Source organism: Anopheles gambiae, chromosome 2 (assembly GCF_943734735.2).
Source record: "Anopheles gambiae chromosome 2, idAnoGambNW_F1_1, whole genome shotgun sequence".
NCBI classification, from domain to species: domain Eukaryota; kingdom Metazoa; phylum Arthropoda; class Insecta; order Diptera; family Culicidae; genus Anopheles; species Anopheles gambiae.
The window spans coordinates 75,281,655-75,302,119 of record NC_064601.1 but is presented as its reverse complement, the minus strand read 5'-3'; the positions used below and the strand labels follow the sequence as shown (position 1 = coordinate 75,302,119).

At 41.5% G+C, this 20,465-nt stretch overlaps 1 protein-coding gene across 33 annotated transcripts in view; it reads right to left on the bottom strand.

The window, feature by feature from the left end:
• Positions 1-20,465, bottom strand: part of LOC1275761 (CUGBP Elav-like family member 4) — a 320,099-nt gene that overhangs the window by 226,932 nt on the left and 72,702 nt on the right. The window contains exon 1 of one of the 33 annotated variants that reach the window (XM_061648917.1): positions 5,585-6,341. The exons of 31 other annotated variants lie outside the window; for them this stretch is intronic. The gene's annotated coding sequence lies outside the window, so the exon portion shown is untranslated. Of the gene's footprint in view, positions 1-5,584; positions 6,342-20,465 lie in introns of those variants that run through there. One more of the 33 variants, XM_061648935.1, reaches the window with a different exon arrangement.

The window sequence follows — 20,465 nt, the reverse complement described above, 5'->3', positions numbered from 1 at the left end:
TTTTGTTCAAATACTTGGCCAACAAATGGATCCGAATGATTCTTAGCTTCTTCGTTTTGAATTTTGCAACCGGTAACAAAAGGATACTGCTGCTGGATCCGTTTACCTCTGTAGTCGAACAATTTAAGCTAGCCTTTTTCATCTCTAATTTAATACCATCCCTCCTTGGAAATAGGCTTTTCTGCGGCCATTAGCGAGATTTATAAAAAGACGTTTCATTCGCTTTGCTGTTGATTCTGTCTCTGTGCAACAGGATACGGGAGTGCACGCTGGAGCAATAAAATGGATTGCCTATATGGTTGGAAGATTTATGACCTGATTTAAAATTATCATTCGAAGTATTTTATTTTTGTTTCGCACTCAATGCTTTTGGCTGTTGTGAAAAAGGTTTCATTTTGATGACTATTCACTTAAACTATATTCGTCCGTTTGTAATTTCATTACTTTTAAAGACCTTTTTATCATTCCAGTGATTCCATTTGACAAAACTCAACACACTTCCCTTTAGTGCGTTATTAAAGGTACAAAATGTCCTTAAAGTTCATTTTCGCAGTTCTCCATTAAACCTTTACCCGTACTGGGGATGATCGGCTTACAGTTTAACCGAATGGCAGCACACTTTACGGTTCACATATTCGCCGCTCATAAAACGTACCGTGGCATAACGGTGAAGAGCTGTCTGCCGGTGGGTTAGTGTGTGCCCATACACGGTCCCCGTTGCGGGCTTGCCGATTTTAATTGACTGTTAACAACGAAAATTATCGCGCCACTGGAGCGTATTACAGCGCGTAAAATTTGTCAATCCCTCAAAATACCTTCAAGCTTCAGTAAGGCCCAAGGATTGAGGCCATCAGCTCACTCCATGATTCCTGCTACACATTCGCGTCATATCTCACCCGAGAACATTTAGCACATCGTAAAACTGTGCCATTTTCGCCTTAGAAGGCACAATTTAAAGTCACATTCGTTGCCTTGGAGTGTTGATTCGGTGCCCGCACAGCCTTTTCTCTCCCTCAAAGTATTCCTATGCTCCGTCATAACCGTATGCCACGACCCACAAACAACCAACGCTTGCAGAAATGTCAGTTAATGTCAAAATATGTTCCTCGTCCACCATTGTCTTTCAGAGACAGCGTGCGAAGGAGGAAAGAAGGATGCTATTCGGCGCTACTGTGCACATAATCGTTGCCGGGCAGGAAGCGTTGCCGTGATGAAACTAAATTGCACCAGTGAAGATTCCCGTCCTACCGTCCCTTTTCCCATGCGCCGATGACAACTCGGGAAAGTTTTGTGTGAGAAGAATGTTTAAAATTTCATGACAAATATTTTTCACTTAAAGCTGACAGATGCCACACTTGAGTGACTCCGTTCGAATCCTCCGTTGTTTGACTGGTGTTTGGAAGTACATTCTCGAGGTGTGCCGTTGACAATTCTACCCGCTGCTGCTGTCATGGCGTCACCCCCGTGGACACACAGCGTTTGCGTTCGGAAGGTTCAGATAAAGTTTCGCATACTTTTGTTGCGAAGTGTACTCCGCCTCAAGATCTATCTTAGTCTGCATCTCGTCACCGCTTGTGTCAAGTGAATTGAAACGTTCAATTTGGAAGCAAAGTGGTGCTATTTCTTTACCCTCATATTGTGTCTTTGGGTGCCAGTGGTGCGATCTATGCGCAAGTTGAAAGATCGTCATGTTGCAATCGTATAATTTAATTTTAAATTCAATCTTTATTACAAATTATTTAAGATAAAACTAAACATTTGGTTTACAAAATCCAATTTCTAATAGAAAAATAATATTGATTTAATATACCTTTGTCATTAATAACGCCATTTGCTAAAGGCAAAAGGTTGAACCAGTATAGATGAATGCTATTCTTAAGATGCATCATTATTTCACCAGCTAAAAGGCGTTGCGTGCAGAAAAGAAATAATTTAAACGTCAATAAGCGATCCACGCTCGCACACATATCCATCGACATAGTGTGAAAACAGGCGCCACCCGCACACGGAAAGGGCAGCCTCGTTAGTAACAACAGACAGGAAGTGAATATATATCGTATTGCCGTACACACTGAGACCATTTTATTCAATAAAGACGGAAGACACATCCCCAGGTGTGAATAATTGACTTGCTCAATGCACCAAGGAGCTGCCGGGGCACAAAAGCATAAACTTCCAGACGACACGCGCACACATGGTGTACATGTGTACTGGCGGCTGCAAACAAAACGCGAGATAACGGTGCTCGGAGCGTAAGTGAAATCGGAGAATAATAGCCGCAATTACAGTGCTCCATTTTGTATTCAAATCAGGTGAGGCTAATCATTAGCCTCCTCGTTTCGTAGCGTTCATAATGGTAATGACAGTCAGCATAGGGACAGTTACTGTTGTTGCTACCGAAAAGTGAGTGATCGAATGCAACGCCTACTCAAATCAAGGGACTGAAATTAAAGAAGCATACGCTGATGTGCAATGAAATTTATAAATATATTCTAATTATTTTATGATAAGATGAATATCCTGCTATACTTATATTTGATTCGATACATCCTTGGTATAAGATTGCTTTTGTGTCAAATCCTATTTATAAATTCTGTTTTTTTTTTCTATTTTACATTTAAGTTAATTCTTCTTAAATGAATTTCAGTTTGGTTAACACTTGACAAGTTGTCGACAAGTTGTACCACGAGACCGTCCTTTCTAGACTTCATATATAAAATTTATTATACATACTAAAACACAGATAAACTTGATTAGGATTAATTAACTTCGCAATGATAATTGTTCTGTTGAAAATTATTTAAAAGTTTTATTTATGTCTCTATACTTTCTAAACGATACTCATTCCCGTACAATGGTTATGAGATTATTCTGAGTTTTTTTTTTTGTTACTAAGAATGTGTAAAATTTGTAGAATCTGTAGAATGAAAATGTAGCTGAAACAAACATTGACCTTTTTTATATTCTAAGCCAGAAAGCTGTAATTTCAGTCTGTCCGCGGAACAATATTTATCATATTGGTTGTATTTTTTTATACCCAGTGAATAGTTCTGACACATTGATTTTTTTCAATTGTGTACAATAAAAGATACATTAAAAAATCACTTATGTTGGAACCTTACAACAGCAAAATAGGATGGTTCCAACGACCTGTCGACATATGCGTTAGGAATTGGTGAGAGAGGAAAAGAGATGGGAAAAAGATAGAATATTTTTAATGAAATAGGCTTAAAAGACTCGCAAGATTAGCCAGAGCGATATTTACAAACGAACTGGCGGAATAAAAAGACATATTTTTTGGCAACAGCTAAAGTACAACCAAAAGGCTTTAACGTGTTCGGCATTGAATTATTTTTCCGCTTCGTTTTTTAACAACTTAGTTTTTTTCTTTTTTTATTTGAAATGAGCTACATTACTTTAAATGCATTTTAAAACATCGATTAAAACATAAGAACCTTTTTTGACCAAATATGTATGCTTTCGCGTGTGGATTTCTATTCAGTTAGCATTAGCCGTGAACAGTGAAACTCCATACAAAAACTCTGGCTGGTGTCGTAAAATCTCCTGTTTTCAGAATTATGTTATGTCATTGATTATTTCTTTACTTGTATCAAAATTTCATCCAATGTGATGTGAACTAGCTAACAATTTTAAATCATTTTTATCATTGGTTCTCTGTAAAATTGTGCTTCAATCTAGGGAACTACCCCCCGCAACCATAAGAGCAATCAAAACACAAATTTATAGAATGTGAGGAAAGTGCAATACTTTTCATTTTGGATTATTATGGGATGTAATGTAATCTCTATAGTTTGAATATTATCGTCGCCATCATTATCTCATTCGGTCTCTATAAAAATAAAATGATCACAATTAAATTCCTTTTGTCAGTGTGACAATATCTCGATCGTTTCGAGTGAAAACTTATGAAGCTCTATCCAATTAGAATAAAACAAATTCACTCTCTCGAGAGTAGATAAATGACAGAAATGGAAGGAAAAGAATCCCACAAAGTAAAAACACCGTGCCGCCGTGCTGTTACATTTGACCCCGAGCATCATTATCGAGGCAGGAACAATCCAATCAGCCCCTGATTGAGACAAAGAAGAACCATCCGAAAGGTGGGTGTTTCGTGCCCGAGAACCCTTTTTCAAACATTCCTTCTAATTGGGCCCGTGCAACGAAACGACGTAATCAAATCACCAGTGCTTTGGAAATATTTTCCCTTTGCTGCTCTTCACTGTTTCTTCGGCTTCGTCTTGTGTTTGTATGCTCCCTCATTGAGTCGCTCTTTTCTTCCTTTGTGTAACGAATGGCATCAAAAGTAAGATTCGTAAAATGTACCACCAAAAATCGTATTCTTGTAAGACTTGACAACATTTTCTACAATATTTCTTGCACCAGAACGCCAAACCAACCCAACAGAACGTTGTACAATGCACATGAACCAAACCGTTGACATCACCGTCCGAAGAAGTTGCTGACGTGTCCGGATGTCGTTTGCTAGTTTTCGCGTTTGTCCAACACGGTTCTCGATGCCCGTCAGTGCCAGCGACAACAGTCGGACGGTTTTCCAAAGTGAATTAAAAGCATGGAAAAAGTTTTCACTTTCCATTTGCTCTTCTTCCAACATACTCGCAGCCATTGTTTTTCCAACGACGAAGTTGGACAATTTCTAGTAGAAATAATATTGCCTGTTTTTTTTTTCTTCTTGCAACGTTAAAGTACATTTTACTCGATCACAAGCTATGTGTTTTACTCTTTCGTACATCACTTACGAATACTGCCAAAGAGGCGAAAGCTTACCAAAGATCGCAACGTTGGTGAACACATTCATAAATTGTTTTTTATGCATTGTACGTGAATTTCATCGAAAATGGAACCATTGGGATGGTTTGCACTAGAGCTGCACTTAAGTAACAAATAGAGTCTTTATCGTTTAAAAGGTTTTGCTTGGGATTTTTTGGGACACAAGGGATACGCTTTAAGAGCGTTTGGTGAAAGATTAAAATGTACCTTTATTCTCATTGAAGATTGCTTTTAAAGCTTCCTAATAGCAATGGGCAGAATGCTGCAATCAATTTTTTCTTCCAATTACTCAAAGTCTTACAAAAACGCAAATCAAGCTATTGGGATTAATATAGCTGCAACTTTCACCGCTGCCTTTATTAAAAGCACTGCTGTAAATATGAACTGTCGAAGGTCGGTGGGTAGCAAAATTATTTATTCTTTATCCAACCACACCAACCTAGCAGATAGACAGACAGCACACAACCTAATCCGGGAGCATTGTTTAGTATTTAGAGTGAAATGTAAATTAAAACATTTCCAACAGCGAACGGATTACTTTGCTGGCCATCGAACGATGGCCCGTTTACTGTGTTGTGCAATTATTTTGGCAAACTTCACTCGGCGGGACGTAAAATTCTAGGTCCTAAATCTTGTTGCGTTTCCAAAAGCGGACCTTGGCACAGTATAAGAGAACAGTGGATACCCGGTCACCAGGCAGATAGCGCTGTCAGTAAATCAGGGGATTAAAAATGCGAAATAAATTACACTAATGATTGTTTAAGCTCTGTTGTACCTGATTCCTGACGGTTGTGTTGCCATCCGAACCTATCCAGCAGCTTGGCCGAGTGTCTTTCAATAGCTGAGAAGCAGTTACACTTGTTGTAAACGTTGCTGGGTTATGCGTGAAACAAATAAAACTCTAATTACTGTGACAATTATGTTTTTACACTGCACAGTACGTTCTTGAGAGCACCACTTCGCGGAAAGGAGTACACACATAACATGTAAGATTTGCGTGTTTGTTGATCAGTTTTGAGCAGCTTATCTTCCCGATTATTTTACCTGCAGACTTTTTCAGATGAGTACAGATACACTGAATTACACAATAAACCAGGTTGAGTCCTGGCCTCGACCGATTATCCCTGGGATAGATAGCAGCGCAGACAGCAAAGCACTGATTTAATTGACTTTAATTACGTCTTTCACTCAGCTCGCAGATTGTTAGTCGTTTTTCATTAAGCTAATGGTCTTAGAGCTTTCATTACTGCTAGCGGTGGGTTAGGCTGTCATCAACTAAACCCGGTGAGGTTCGAAACAATCTCATGCAATCACTAAATGTATCAAACACAATTAAACTTAATCATTCACTTTATTTTCCCAGCAAAAATCAATTTCATCGCCGCTATTTTGTATTAAATGTGGAGAAATGTTTGTATAAAGAAACTGCACAATCACACTCACTTTTACAGTTTAAATTGCCATTCACTCATTCCGGTTTCGCAACACTGGATACTCATAGTGTGAGAAAAAGAAAACGGATATTTCCTGTTGTTCTTGTTCTTGTTGTCCTAAAGCCTCCGTTTAGTGTGTCAGATGGATTCACTATCCTTTGAATACGGTTTATACCGTTTTTAACCTTCCTTCCGTTTGTATAAATTAGCCAATTTCCTCTATCTGCATGCAACATGCATCGTACTCTGCTTGACGTGCAGCCAAGGTTCACTTGTCGTTGCATTTAATATGCACACAGCATGCATTATTTTTTTACACCGCCTCACCTTGACTCGTACGCATGCTTTCGCGTCCTATCGCCACGACAACCGCGCTCTCGCTTCAACCCTAGCAAACAACCTGCTATCTCACGCGGCCCGTTGCCATGGCACTCGCCTCTGTTGCTCCCGTGCTCAGCGAATGTCCTCGCTCATCTCATTACTTTCATTCGAGCGTGCAATGGAAAGCTAGCAACAGGCAAGTTCGTGCCGAGGGTAGGGAATCTCTCGTTGCCCCCTGGTTTCGTTCGGAAAGGATAGAAAGAGACGGTGATTGCATATTGCTACGGGAAGGTGTTGGTGTAGCATCACTTGCACCACCCAAACTGCTCATGTTTGAACGAGCTTTCCGTTTCGGTGGGTCCGTTGTCAAACTCGTAACATAGTAACCGATGCTGCGATGTTTCCAATTTTCCCGCCTGGTCGGCACGGGTCGACGGTTGATCCTTTTGCTGCTCGCCTTCACAACGATCGAGGTTAAACGATTCGCCGACAGGGAGCGCTGTTTGTTTCACGGGTTCTATTTAGATTTTTGGCACGGCACGAAAAAGAGATTACTCTGTTTGGCTAGCGCCGAGCTGCACTCTGCATATTAACGATGGCTTACCGGCGCTCGGGCATTGTTTGGAGGGTCATTTGGGCGTACGATTCCTGGCATGTGTATTTCTGGCGCGAGTTGGAAAAAGGTACCATCCAGAAATGATCTTAAATTAACATCCCTAAACGCTTAGTGCCCGATCATAATAAAATGAACGTATGAATATTGTTGCTTTACGCAGCAATCAAGTGCCTTGGGTAGTAAATATTCATTTCAGAACAGATATTTGAAAACTTTATCGTGGAGACAGTGATGTAGAGAGTGGGCGTAAACTTAATTACTTCGCATGCTCGATCTGTGATTGATCATGCGCTTTGGCGTGACAAAAGAGTGGAAAAATAACGACTAAACAAATTTTTTTTCAACATATTTGCACAATGGAAGCATACAATCTGCAACTGTTGCGCGTAAAGTTCAATGCATAAATATTTAGACAATATATTCAGGCTTATCAATTGAACATTACACTGACAATAATATATAATTAACTACGCAGATGAATGAGACTATACTATTCATTCAGGTATTTATTAATCCGTGTCAAAGAATGTTGCTTTTTTCGTACTGAGATATAAATTTTGCATAAAAAAAAAGAAAGTTCAATAAAATTGCCAAATCAAATGTTGAATTTAAATATTGAAAATATCTCCACAGAGGCATTTTGCGTAAATGATATTATGCATTCTTAACGAACCGACATTTTTACGTTTTTATATGTATTCTTTCTTTCAGTGCATGCCAAGGATACAGTTTAGCTACTTACATTCGTACAATATTGAGGATAACCAAACCTTTTCACGCTGCATGCATGCGTGCTCAATTGAGAACAGTCGCATCCTAGCCCGTATGCTCGCATACTTGCCCATCGATGATTGTGACGAATAGGGGAATTTAAATATGAAAAAATTGTTATTTCGATGAATTTATTATGATGAATAAATATTTCAAACATTCCACCACATGACCACCACCATCATGTGCTACGTACTGAAAGACTTTTCAAGCGTTTGCGGAGAGAAAAGAAAATGCGGCTCGCTCAAAAAGGGGAAGGGCAAGGACATGTAGGTTAATCTTACTTGCCCCACACGCGGGGTAGAATGGGTAAAGGAAAATAGCTGCTATCGGTTTTCATCATCGCGACCTTTCTGGCCATAGCGATCTGGAGCAATGTACCCGTCCCACTTCCGCATAGCCGAATGACACGAATGGCAGAAGCGAAAAAGCACGCAAAATATTTCATTCGATCCACCAAGCCGGAAGGTGTTACGGTCCATTGAAAACAATAGGGAAAGTACGCTCGAGGACCATGGAGACCGGTAACCTTAACACTTTTCCGAGCAACAGGGAAGAAAACAAAACGAAAATAATACAGAATACAACTTCAGCAAAAGAGAAGAGTCTGGTTCGACTACGGTAATACAGAAAACCGCACCGACACTGGAGCGATTGGAATCCAGCAGCGATGTTTATGGAAAAATAGCATCAAACATGTGGAAACTTCCTTGCACGGACGGATGAGTGGCCCGTGTGCTTACAGGGTGCGTCGGTAAAGCGTCCGTGTCATTGTTAAAAATGGTGGAAAATAACCTGTCAATTTGATGGACAGACAGTAGTACGACCCGATACATCGACCGGCTAGCTAAGTAAGTGTTTCGGCATGATGGGATGGGTTTTCAATTTGTAGTCATGTAATCAGCACCTTTTGTCATACACAAAAACAATTTTTTTTCGAATTTTAACAATAAACCAAAATCTTACTCATTCAATATCAATAGGTCTTGAGCGTTACTAAAGAGATCTATCATTATTGTATTGTAAGACATATTGAAGCTACATGGACAATTACACAAGGTTTACAAATAATAGATACCTTCCAAAAAGGTAAAGCCATTTGATTTATGTATGAAATTCTTGTATTAGTATCCTTATCGAGGCGTATTAATGGAATATCTATGCTTGTCAATAGACTTGTCTATGTCAATAGATTTTGTATCTATATCTTACTATGTAGACTCTTCATAACTTAGCATCTATTTAACCATCTTTGTCACATAAGAAATTGTTGTGCAAAGATGTACAGCGTCTTCAAGCCAATTGGCTATTTTTGGCATTTAGTTTTTATGGCTTTGGTGCACACACATAAACAAATACGACAAGGCTTATAGTGATATATTTTTTACAAGGTCCTGTCTCTGTTTTACGTGACGCAAAAAATTATGCAAAAAATTAACAAAACAAAAATTACTAGTTTGGACCACTTAGCAAGAATATATTTAAAATTAATATTTTTTTATTTATAGTTTTACTGTTACAATTTTATTCTTAAATAAAAAGGACATATTCGGTTTCAATCTACACTTTTTTACAAATGTATTACAACAAATGATGTAAGCATTAATATTTTTTGTAACTGTAAGGAAGCTCCCATTGTTTTGATTATTTATTGCTAACCCCAAAAATGATATTAGGTTCAAGCTAATTTCCAGGAATTACAATTTCATTTCCACTCAAAACCGATTCCACGTTTGATGAAACACACCAGATACATTTCAATCTTGATTTGGAAGATACGAATCCCACCTCCGACTCGGTCTCCCGGGCACAAACACGCACACGGATGGTGGAGAGGTGGGAAGGAGGTAAAATAATATCACCCGGATTGAAACTCATCTAGTAAATTAGCAGCTCCTGCTGAAGTTTTGTTATTATTCATACACTTTTGCCTTAATTATCGCAAGTAGTAGTGTATGTAATGTTTCATCCGAGCAAACATGCTGCCGCAGCTCGGGAAAAAGCAAACGGCAAAGTTAGGCGAAAGGAAGCACAATCCCGTCTCCATGCTGATGAGACACAAGACGGGGGTAACAAAAAAAAATGGGTGTGCTTGTATGAAAAAGTGCTAGACGAACACGCGCAACTACACATCGCAACCGGGCAAACAGAGATCGGGTTGGGTATCCATTTTGCATATAACCAGGGGTAAACTACGGCACCGAACGGAAGCGCAACATCTAAAGACAACGCGGCTAGGTACAGCTCTAATAAACCGAGCAAGATGCATCCGGTCGTGAACGGAGCAGTTTGGCCCTTTGGCACTGCACCCTCTTATCCTCGCCAACCCTGGCGGTGCAGCCAGCAACAACACGGCAAAGTATTATCTATATTCGGTGCTGTGGCTTAGATTCCATCCAATTTTACCACTCCACAGCGGGTGGCAGGGCTGGTGGCACCCCGATTCCCGGAAGCGATCCCGGAAGCACTGAAACGAGAAAACTGCAACCCGGCTTTGGTGTCGGTCTGACCAAATGGTGAACCACCACCACGGGGTAGGAAAGAGCGAACGAACGGAGCGATAAGCACAAGGCCACCAGGCTTCCGTTTGGAGCGTTCTCGCTGCGCCCAGGGTCCCTGTGTGTCCGAGGGTGTGATAAAAGACTACAAAATTTAATTAGTATTCCAATGGCGTAATCAGCTGAACGCTGCAAGAGGGAGATGGAAACCAGACACTGCAGAGGCCAATGTGTGTGATACCCAAGAGGCGTATGTTTTCATCCACCTCCAGAGCACGCTGCATCAACAATCGAGCACACGATTCCAGCTCATTCCGTCTGTGGCTTTGGATGTGAAAATCAAGAACCGCGTGACGAATCATTTCACCATGTGTCCTGCATTTCCCCTTTATAGATTTGTAAAATTTATCCTCAAAAAAACATACACACACAGACAGACACTAGAATTGTGGTTAATGGGTTACTTGTACCATTTCATCAGCTTTCCACGAAGTACAACATGTAAAAGCTCAACACAAAAATCATCATCATATTGCTGTATTTTTTTTCGATTCCTAATCCATTTGAAAAAGCACTTAGATGACTAAAGTCACCCTCACGGTTGCGTTGTTTACGATATTCTTGTACCTCTGCGTCGGCCGAAAAAAAGAAACCATTAAAGGATTTCAACGAGTTATTTCGAACCAAGTACGTTCAGGTATTTAATCAATGTCTTCTCCGAAGTACGGCGAAATTATTCTTCCGCATTGTAGGAAACGTATTCTGCGGTGTGTATGCGTGTATTTGTAGGGCTTCTTTGGGATTCTTGTCTTGTTGTTGTTTAATTTAGCCACTTCAAGCTGTATATGCTGCTATCGTTGCCGTTCACTTTAGGATAGAAATTTATTAAAAACCTTCTCGTCTGATATACAACCCTTAACTCACGCTTTGCGTTCTCTGAACACAGTTTGGCACTCGATTGCTCCGCACTTGCCAGCATTTTCGAAAAAAAGGTAGAATATCGTCTTTTTTGGAAGCCGTTGCATCCTTACGCATGATTGAATGAAGTGAATTAGTATGCTGGAGATATTTAATTTGTTTTCAGGCTTCTTCCAGTTGAGCCTTTCCGTGAAGATACTTGCGCTAAAAGGGGCTAAATCTTTGAAGTTACGCGAGGCCCCAAAAAAGAACATGGCAAAACGAACAGCAGCCACAGCACAGTTATCGTCATTGAAAATTTGATGTTCACACTGATGTCTTGCAACGGTGTAGCTCGGTGTTCGTCGTATACGCACAAAGGGCAAATATTCACATCGGGTTGAAGTCTCAGGAGAGCATATAAATCACAACAACGGGAAATTAATTGAATCCGGGAAAATTGATGATATGCCTGTTCCTAACATCCCCCGGGGGATGGTACAGTAAAGCTAAGGAGATATGTAATAACACATCCTGGCTTCTGTACGTAGCGATCCAGGTGTGAGGTGTATCAGTCAATACAAGTGCTATTTTTCGGTTGTACTTTAATGACAATTATTTACAAATATATTGAAAAAAAAAAGACTTTTGAAATAGCATAAGGTAATTGTGAACTTTGATATTAGTTTTATATCAAACCATGAATTCACGTTTAATATAACAGTATCATGTAGAGTATATAAAAATTATTGCTTTTTAAATTTTTTGTAAATGTGCTTAAAGATCACTTTAAACGATATTTTTATTAATGCAATAAAAATCTTACACGAAGGACAGCAAGATAAGGTTTCCCGTGGCGTAAATTTTAAACGGAACATTTAAATACCCGCTTTGAGATGGTTTCAAAACAAAGAGCTCCCAAATCTCATTTCCTTTTTCATTCTCTTGAACAAAAAAAATCCCAGCCACGAAAAGGCTAACACATCGTCGACGTAAAGCGAAGATTAAAAGGGGAATAAAATATCAATTTGTGCGAAATCGAATACCAGGCTCGTTTGCTTTGTACTAAAGCGCTCCTGTCACCTACACAACCAACTCACTTCCCTTTTCTAGTATTGCTCCACTGCCAACCGGAGCCACTGCCCTTGTGCGTCTCGATCGTTCCATGCGGCGGACGAAAATGGATGACATTATTCAAATTTTCCGAACCCATGCATTCATCACCGTCGTACCTGACGGGATGGAAAGCCTCAGCGAAGAAACATTCCAGATTGAACGATTCGATACACCGGCGCAGGATCTTCGGTACCGCAAACTCGTACGTCAAAGTTTTTCCACACTCGGGCCCCAATCGAAACCGTTCCAATTCGCCTTTGTCTGCCCCGCACCTTCCAGAAAGGGGCAAATGATGGAAATCGTTCCTTTTTTTATCCATTTCCCTTCGTGTGCGGAAACCGTTTTGCTAGGGCAAAGAAAAGCTTGCCCAATGTTAAACTCTTCACCTGGTTACCACGCACACGTTGAGCCGGCCAGATTTTGTCACCATAAAAATGCAATCAAACTCTTTCGCCAGATTCCACGAACTAGGCGGTGCTACACTTTGAATTTCGTAACGGTAAATTACTTCCTCAAAAATAAGTGAGGAAGCAGGGGAAAAACAACGCCAGAAGCCAAACACTCACCCAAGAAGAGCCAAAAACCGAAACCGAAGTACCAACGTTTCTGAAGGTACATGCGCGGATTTTGCTACACCTCGTTCCCTATAAAATTGTATCCCCGCTTGGCTAGCGCCCTGGTACCGCAAATGGGAAATTAAACAGAGTTCACTTATTTTACGATGAATAAGTCACCGCAAGTCGTTTGAATGTTTGCACTGCGCGCATAGAAACTCAATCAATCATTGAGTGATAGCGAACTATCTCCGTTACACAAACGAATGTTTAACTTTTCAATAATAGATCTCCGCACGGAGAAAGGTAAGCTCAGAACGCACCAAACCGCCAGCACGTTGCTTGCCATATTTGTAGAAGAAAGATAACCATCATGACGAGAATGAGCTAATGGCAATTTCGATTAAACTACCAGAGTGAGATTGGGATATGATAGATAATTAATGAACTACACATTTCATTAATTATACGCAATAATAATGCATTTGCTACTATCTGTAGGTATAAAAATTATAGATTTCATTGGTCAAACACTTCATTACATACTTCATATAGCAAGTTAAAAATATAAGAATTCTGGAAGACACATTAAAAAGATAGGCCATCCGGCTGAAATAATTATCGCCCCTTCAAAGTGATGATGATGGATATTGATGTTTGTAAACATATTTCCATAATTTCCTATAATTTATTAATCACTAGCTACAATCCATCTAAGTAATTAAAAATTATGGCAAGAATAAAGTGTTTGTTAAACTTTTCATCCATTTAATGCGACATTTAATGATTTATTTTCACATTTTTTGCAGTAAAGTGTTTTAAATATTTTTTCAGTATAAATACAAGCTTGGGATTGGGACGTTTTAACATAAGCGATGAAAAAATGTCATGAATACCGTAACATAATAAAGACCTACATTTGTCGATAGCACGAAAAAAAAACAAAGTCTTCCGCTAACACAAGACTCGTTAATTTTGGGTTGTCTTTCATCCTGCCCAGCGCTTCTTCATTTTCAATTTCCGGTCGGTGGAAAAGGAGAATGGAATGAAATCAAAGAGAATCGTGAAGCAACTAAAACCTACTCACAAAAAAACATTCTCAAATAGAAAGCGGCACACGGCCGATTCGATTCTCTCGCACGGAATAAACAGGTAGCCGACGACGTTACGGAAAAGAAGCACGGCGACCAGCACAGTTGCCAACACACCCCCAGTGCGCAGCTATCCACAGTATATATCAATTTTATTACAAACTCCACAGAAATATCATTTCCGCTTCTGTAAGAACGCTTTTCAAAACCAGATGTCAGCGTGAGATCCCCGGCTCCCTGTCGAAGACACAAAGTGTGGCCCGGTGATAAGAAAACTTAAATGGCACCCGAAAAGAAAATCCATCCCTTCCGTGGTCGCGTAAGTTGACACGAACCGGCGGTTGGTAAGGCGGTTTGGGAACGATTGGTAAATCAACCTGATTCAAAGAAGATCTTTTTACTAGCAGTACGATCATCACCAGTTTCATCATCATCGATGCGACTGTCATACAGGTACATTTCGTCAGATAAGCTTCAAGCAGTCGAAAAAGGACTAGCAGGGAGTTTGGCCTTCGAGTCACTCAATACACTTCTACGATACGTTCGATTTGAAGGCAAAAAAGGAAAAGAAAAAGATTGTCAATAAATCTACCCTTTTATTGGAGACTGATCTGTAACGCAAGTAGCCGAAAAGTCCTCCACCAAAAGACATTCCAAGTACCGGTCGGGAGTTAATAAACCAGAATTTACGACGTTTGCCTGGGAGTGGGTGTGCGCGCGCACCCTCGTGTGACTTCTTTGTTCCTCTTCAACGTGAAATTGGGGAAAAAAATACGCCCAACACATGAAGTGAGGCAAACTGTATCGTGAGTTTGGCTCGCCGTTCATGAACTTGTATTTTTCGCACCTCGTCCAGTTCAGCTGCTTCTCTCGTGCGCTTCGTCGCATCAGCCAGTAATCTTTACGGCCGCGGCCAGGACAACGCGGTAAGCAATAATTTTGAATTTTCCATCGCTTGCAACCGCACACGCATCCTTTCAGCACGTTCTGCACTTTATTTTTGACTCTCCTGTGCCGCCGTTTCTTCACGCCCGCACGTGGTTTAGGGATTTCCAACTCAGAAAAGTCTTGCTGCTGCTCTCCTGCCGCGTACAACTCGATTCGATTTACTGGAACCCTCCCGTTTGCTGGAACATTGCTGCCACATCGAAGATCGAGCCATCGAGCATCTGTTGAACCGGGTGGTTCAAGTTTGCTGCACTAGGCATCAGCCCCTAAGGAGACCCGCTCCACCGATTTCCCCTTTTCGGATTTTGATTCCAGACCCGCCCCAACAGAAAGGAGTTAAGAACAAAGTTTAGCGTAGCTGCTTAAGCCCTGTATTTATAGAAGGAAAACTTTCACTCCAAATCTACTTTCCCAAAAGTCCCATTTTGGTACACACTCCTTCTGCAGCGGCCCGATCGGTCCGATGGTACCCTTTCCACCACAACCCGGATCATCCGATTGGAAAAATCCTCCACCGGGACACTGTCCCGCAGGCCATGTGCCGTATCAGTTGCAACCCGCAAAGAGCTCTGTCGGAAGGCAGGGAGCGGAACCGGGATGGTGGGTGGGTGCGAGAAGGAAGCTCAAGAAAGTATAAAATTTAATAGTTATTAACCCCTATTGAAGGTTGAGAAAAGTTCGGTCACGGATAAAACTCGGTGTCGTGGAAAAGTATCGACTGCAATAAAAATGATTGTATTTTAGTTTTCTTCCGGCCCAGCTCTCCCGCGCCCTCACACCCTGGCAGCCCTTCGAACGACACACCGCACCGCAATCTGGGTAAAAATCCAGCCGGTCGGAATCAGCTCCCTGTGCACTTGGCTTCACTCGCTCTCCACCCAGCAATCGACCCATTGTGCAGAGGCTTTGAACTTGCAGTACTTGCACTCGGATGACTCCGTTTCAATGCTGGCTGCTGGTTGCGAACTCTTTGGCAACTTTGAAGCGCCCGAAAAGCGTCAAAGAAACCCGCTCCCTTTACTTTGCCCCCCCCCCCCCACCCCTACACTGATGCTTACGCTCGAAGGTTTCTTCACCTCTCCTTGTAGGGAATTACATCATCTGCTAGCCTTTCGGAACGTGCATACACACACACACACCCATACATGCAGTAGGTTCTGTTTTCATTTCACTTCCATTTCCCAGCAGATGAATCCTCGTCCAAACCCGGGCACGAGAGTACTTCATCTCTTCTTACTCCTTAGTTCCTTCGGTTCACTTGGTTTCAGCTGCCTCAACAAGTACACCTTCATTTCACAGTGTATACGTGTGTTTGTGTGTGGCAAATTGGGTAGCCTACGACCGGGTTACAGGTGTGTGTGTGTGTGTGTGTGTTTGGCTTGGTGCGCCCGGCAAATGGTGTGCTCAGTAAGCGGAACAAGCACAGTACGGATGAAAAGATCGGGCAAGGAGTGCATCCATGATCTGTCGTTCGTATTGAACCCATTCAATTTTAATGCTCTTACAACAAAGTGAAAAGAAAACGACAAAGAGAGACATCCTCAAGAGAGGAGCGGAAGGACCGTCCGGTTCGTTCGTCCCGTTGCGGGTGCATCTATCTGGGCGAGCTGATAGATTTTAATGCAAAGTGCGTCCTCTCCTCCTTCCGCAGAAGGGCCCACACCCTGCCTACATCAGTTGTTCATTGTCCGGCCAACGTTTGGCACATTAAATAATCCCTTTGCCGAATGGCTTGCAACCATTCGGTACCATGCCAGTGCCAGCTAGAACTTATGGAAGCTGCAGGCATGCTGCTCTTCTGATACCGTCAGACGGATTTGTGCACTTGTGTTGGAGTTTTTTTTTTTTTGTCTGCATCGTTTGACATTTTTCCTTCCTTTCCTTTCATTTAGTCATTGTGCAATTTCTGCTGATGCTGCTGTTCTGCTTACGAAAAGCTAAGGGGACAAAAGACACACTACAGACTCTCTGAACTGTCGGTTGGGGTTTGTGTGTTTGTATCACGGTAGGTTTGGAATGTGGTGCTTTATGAGGGTCATACGGGTAGTTGAATTTAACTTCAACTACATGAAAATTTGGCCTTTAACCGCACCAAATTGTTATTGTTTCATTTGTTAATTAAGATGATTACGCCCGTTAAATGAAGGGTCTCACAATTCAAAGGCACATGCTCAAACACATGTTTGTAGCCTAAAACAATTCAACGTAATACCAAACACAATGAAGAGTGTCTTGTGCACTACTGCACCAACCCACTAAATTCAATTATATGCTCGAAAAGAAATCTGTTTGCAATAATTGCTCTTATGGAGAAATCCCCAATATTTGAACAAACATTTTTGTGCTGCTTCAATGGTATTACCGCATTGCTAAAATTAATACCATCATCAATCAACGAGCTCCAAAAAAAAAACCTTCATCAACTTCAAAGCCCTCACTAGAAATTAGATATCACCTGCACCACCAGTGCCACAACGAGCGCACAACGAAATATTAATCATTCCGATCGAAGGTACGCACCAAACCGCATACCAACCAACCAACCAACCAACCAACGGGATGTTATTACTTTCCCTGCAAACCGCTCACCGATAAATGAAACAACTTGTCAAACTTCGAAACAAAGGTGTGCCGCAACGAACATCGATAATAGTTTGAATGTTGACGCTTCACATTATCAGCTTCCCAGTATTCCCTCGTATTGCATGGGCGGGAACAGGGTGAGTGCAGTTCGCTGGAAGGGGGAGAGATTTTCAACTGTTCCCTCGTTCGATCCGCACCACACTCCACATCGACCCGATCTCCCTGAGTCAGGGAGACGTCATTATTGTTATTAAATTTCGTTTCTGAATGCGTTATAATTATTTGCCCAAGTTACTGCACAGTTTTAATTAGTTTCCATTAATTATAATTTTAAAGTGGTTTCAAGTGTTGTTCAAACAAATGGGTCCGAGCGATGAGCACGATACGGTGTGGCGAGTCCGTTCGGTCTAGCCACCCACTGGTGGCGGTGGCGGCGGTACAGATCCTCCAGCTTCTGCGAACGGATCTGAGTAATTATCGGAAGCTGTCGATTGCAGTGCGATAATGATTTCGCCCTCATTGGGACTTTGTTGTAGGGAATGTTGTTTTATTTTGTTTGAGTTCCTACCCCTACCCCCTAAGGGATGGTAAGATTACAAAAAAAGAGAGAGAGAGTGAGAGAGAGCTAGAGAGAGAGAGAGAGAGAGAGAAAGAGAGAAAGAGAGAGAGAGAGAGCGAGGAACGATGGTGCCTGTATATGGAGCGTACTTGAGGTAGTGAAAATATACTGGATATCGTCATTGTCATTGCACTTCGCCTCGAATCGGTTGAGCGTTGAGGATCACATCGAAAATAACTTTCAAACTTAGCACACTCAAGCTATAAACCTGGTTTGGTGAAAGCAGCAGCACACCTAGGGAAAATTATCAAGCCACGGAAGTGCCGGCATTTCAACTAAATACTTACACTCCATGTTCTCCCTTCGTTAGTGGCAGTGAAGTTCAAAACGGTACGGAAAAGGGGGATACGACTTTAAGAACACGGTACACTACGCTTCTCCGGATTATACAGGTGAGTGCGGCAATGAAGAGCACCAATTATCATTAATTGGTGTCTCGATCATAAGTTTGCTTCTCGAGACTATGCCAAACTGTATGCCCATGAAGGTGGATGGCTATCCTATCAGCTGCGTTCTTGAGTGGAGTAAGTACCAATTAACTGTGTACGAAGGAGCGTTACACAAAGCACACACATACACATCCACGAGAGGTTATTCCATCAAAGCCTATTTCCTTTTCAAATCGAACAAAAGTCCTTCATAAGCCTACTTTAACTCGAATTGCAATTGATAATGATTCAGTGAAGTAACCAATGCACTTACATTTTATTAGCATGACGTTGAGTCATTGATTGATTGTTTATTGAAAAAACAAATCAGAGCTAAAGGAATTTTTCATTTGATTATGAATTCATTTTAAAGGCTATCAAGATTTCAATGAACTACCGATAAAAAAAAACAGATAAAATCGATGCAAAGTCTTGATCACGAAAGTACGTTTGCAAAACAATGCCTTGGCCTAAGAATCAGAGAACAAAACATCATCTTTAACGCATTTAATCCTCTTACCAGCACGACGATTATTACTCCGCACAACACTTAAGAATATTACCCAGCTTAATTTAGACTTTGCTATTTCTCTTCTATGCCGAAATGCCGATATGCAGCTTGGCCGATGAACAATTTGTTGATTATCTGTGTACTGCCGGTGGGTGGCCATTCGGAAGCCATTGGAAGTTTCCTATAATTCCGAATAATCCATGCTGAATAATACATAAACCTTCCGCGCGTGTGCCCGTCTCGTTCGGCTCCCGGTCCGTCGCTCCCTTACCGCTGTTTCTGTAAGAATAAACAGTTTCTCAGCCAGCCAGCCAGTCAGCCAAGCCAGCCGGCAAGAAAACTGTGCAAAATATAATAAATTATATTGCAAAATACCATTTATCATGGTAGCCAAGTTTCGGTTTCGGTTTTGACACGGCAAAGGCATTCCGGTGGTCTCCTGTCACGGTAAATACACAAACACTCACACTCACACACACCCAGAGCCCACCGTTCTACCCCGTGCCCCATTGCAAGGATAGTTCCTACACGGGTACTCATCATACGAGTTGGTCGTAGTTGGGCTTGAGAGATGGGGTGGATGAAATGAAACACGGTTGGCGGAAAAATTGACGTGAACGGGAAAAACAAAGAAACTTGTTGCCTCACCTACAGGCAAGCGCCACAGAGATGCCCTTACCCCAAGGCAGGAACTACTAAAAAAAATGTACGAAAAAAACACACACACACGCACACAGGCTAGCCTAACCACGTGGAAAGAAGTGTTACTTAACTTCTTTCTTCTTCTTCTTCTTCCTCCTCCTTCCGGGATAGTCTTTTGTTTTTGTCTCGAGTGTGTTTTCCGTTCTCTTGTATTCGCACCTTTCCCGGGCGGACCAGGGTGGGTGTTTTCGTGGATGCCACCCGTCACTATTTAGCACACGCCATTCGTGTGCAACAACTTTCTAAGTTAGCTGCCAAGAAAAAGTTTTCTTCCAGGTTCGGTTTCCCCGCCTCAGCGACAATGCTCATTGTCCCAGCCGTCGCAATAACATTACTTGCCCCTATATACGATCGTCCCAGCGGTACAGTGGTAACAGCGGCCCTTTTTCCTCGCCCTAAGGTGTCAATGCTAATACGGAGGTGTTTCTTGGGGGAAGTTGGGTAATTTAGGAGTGGAAGGCAACGTTTTGCAAAGTTGTTTTGTTTTCCCATCGGATTGTTTGTGCTGTTACGAATCAGTTTTAATTTTTAGTGCACCAACGACCAACTTTCCGTTTGTGGGGCGCAC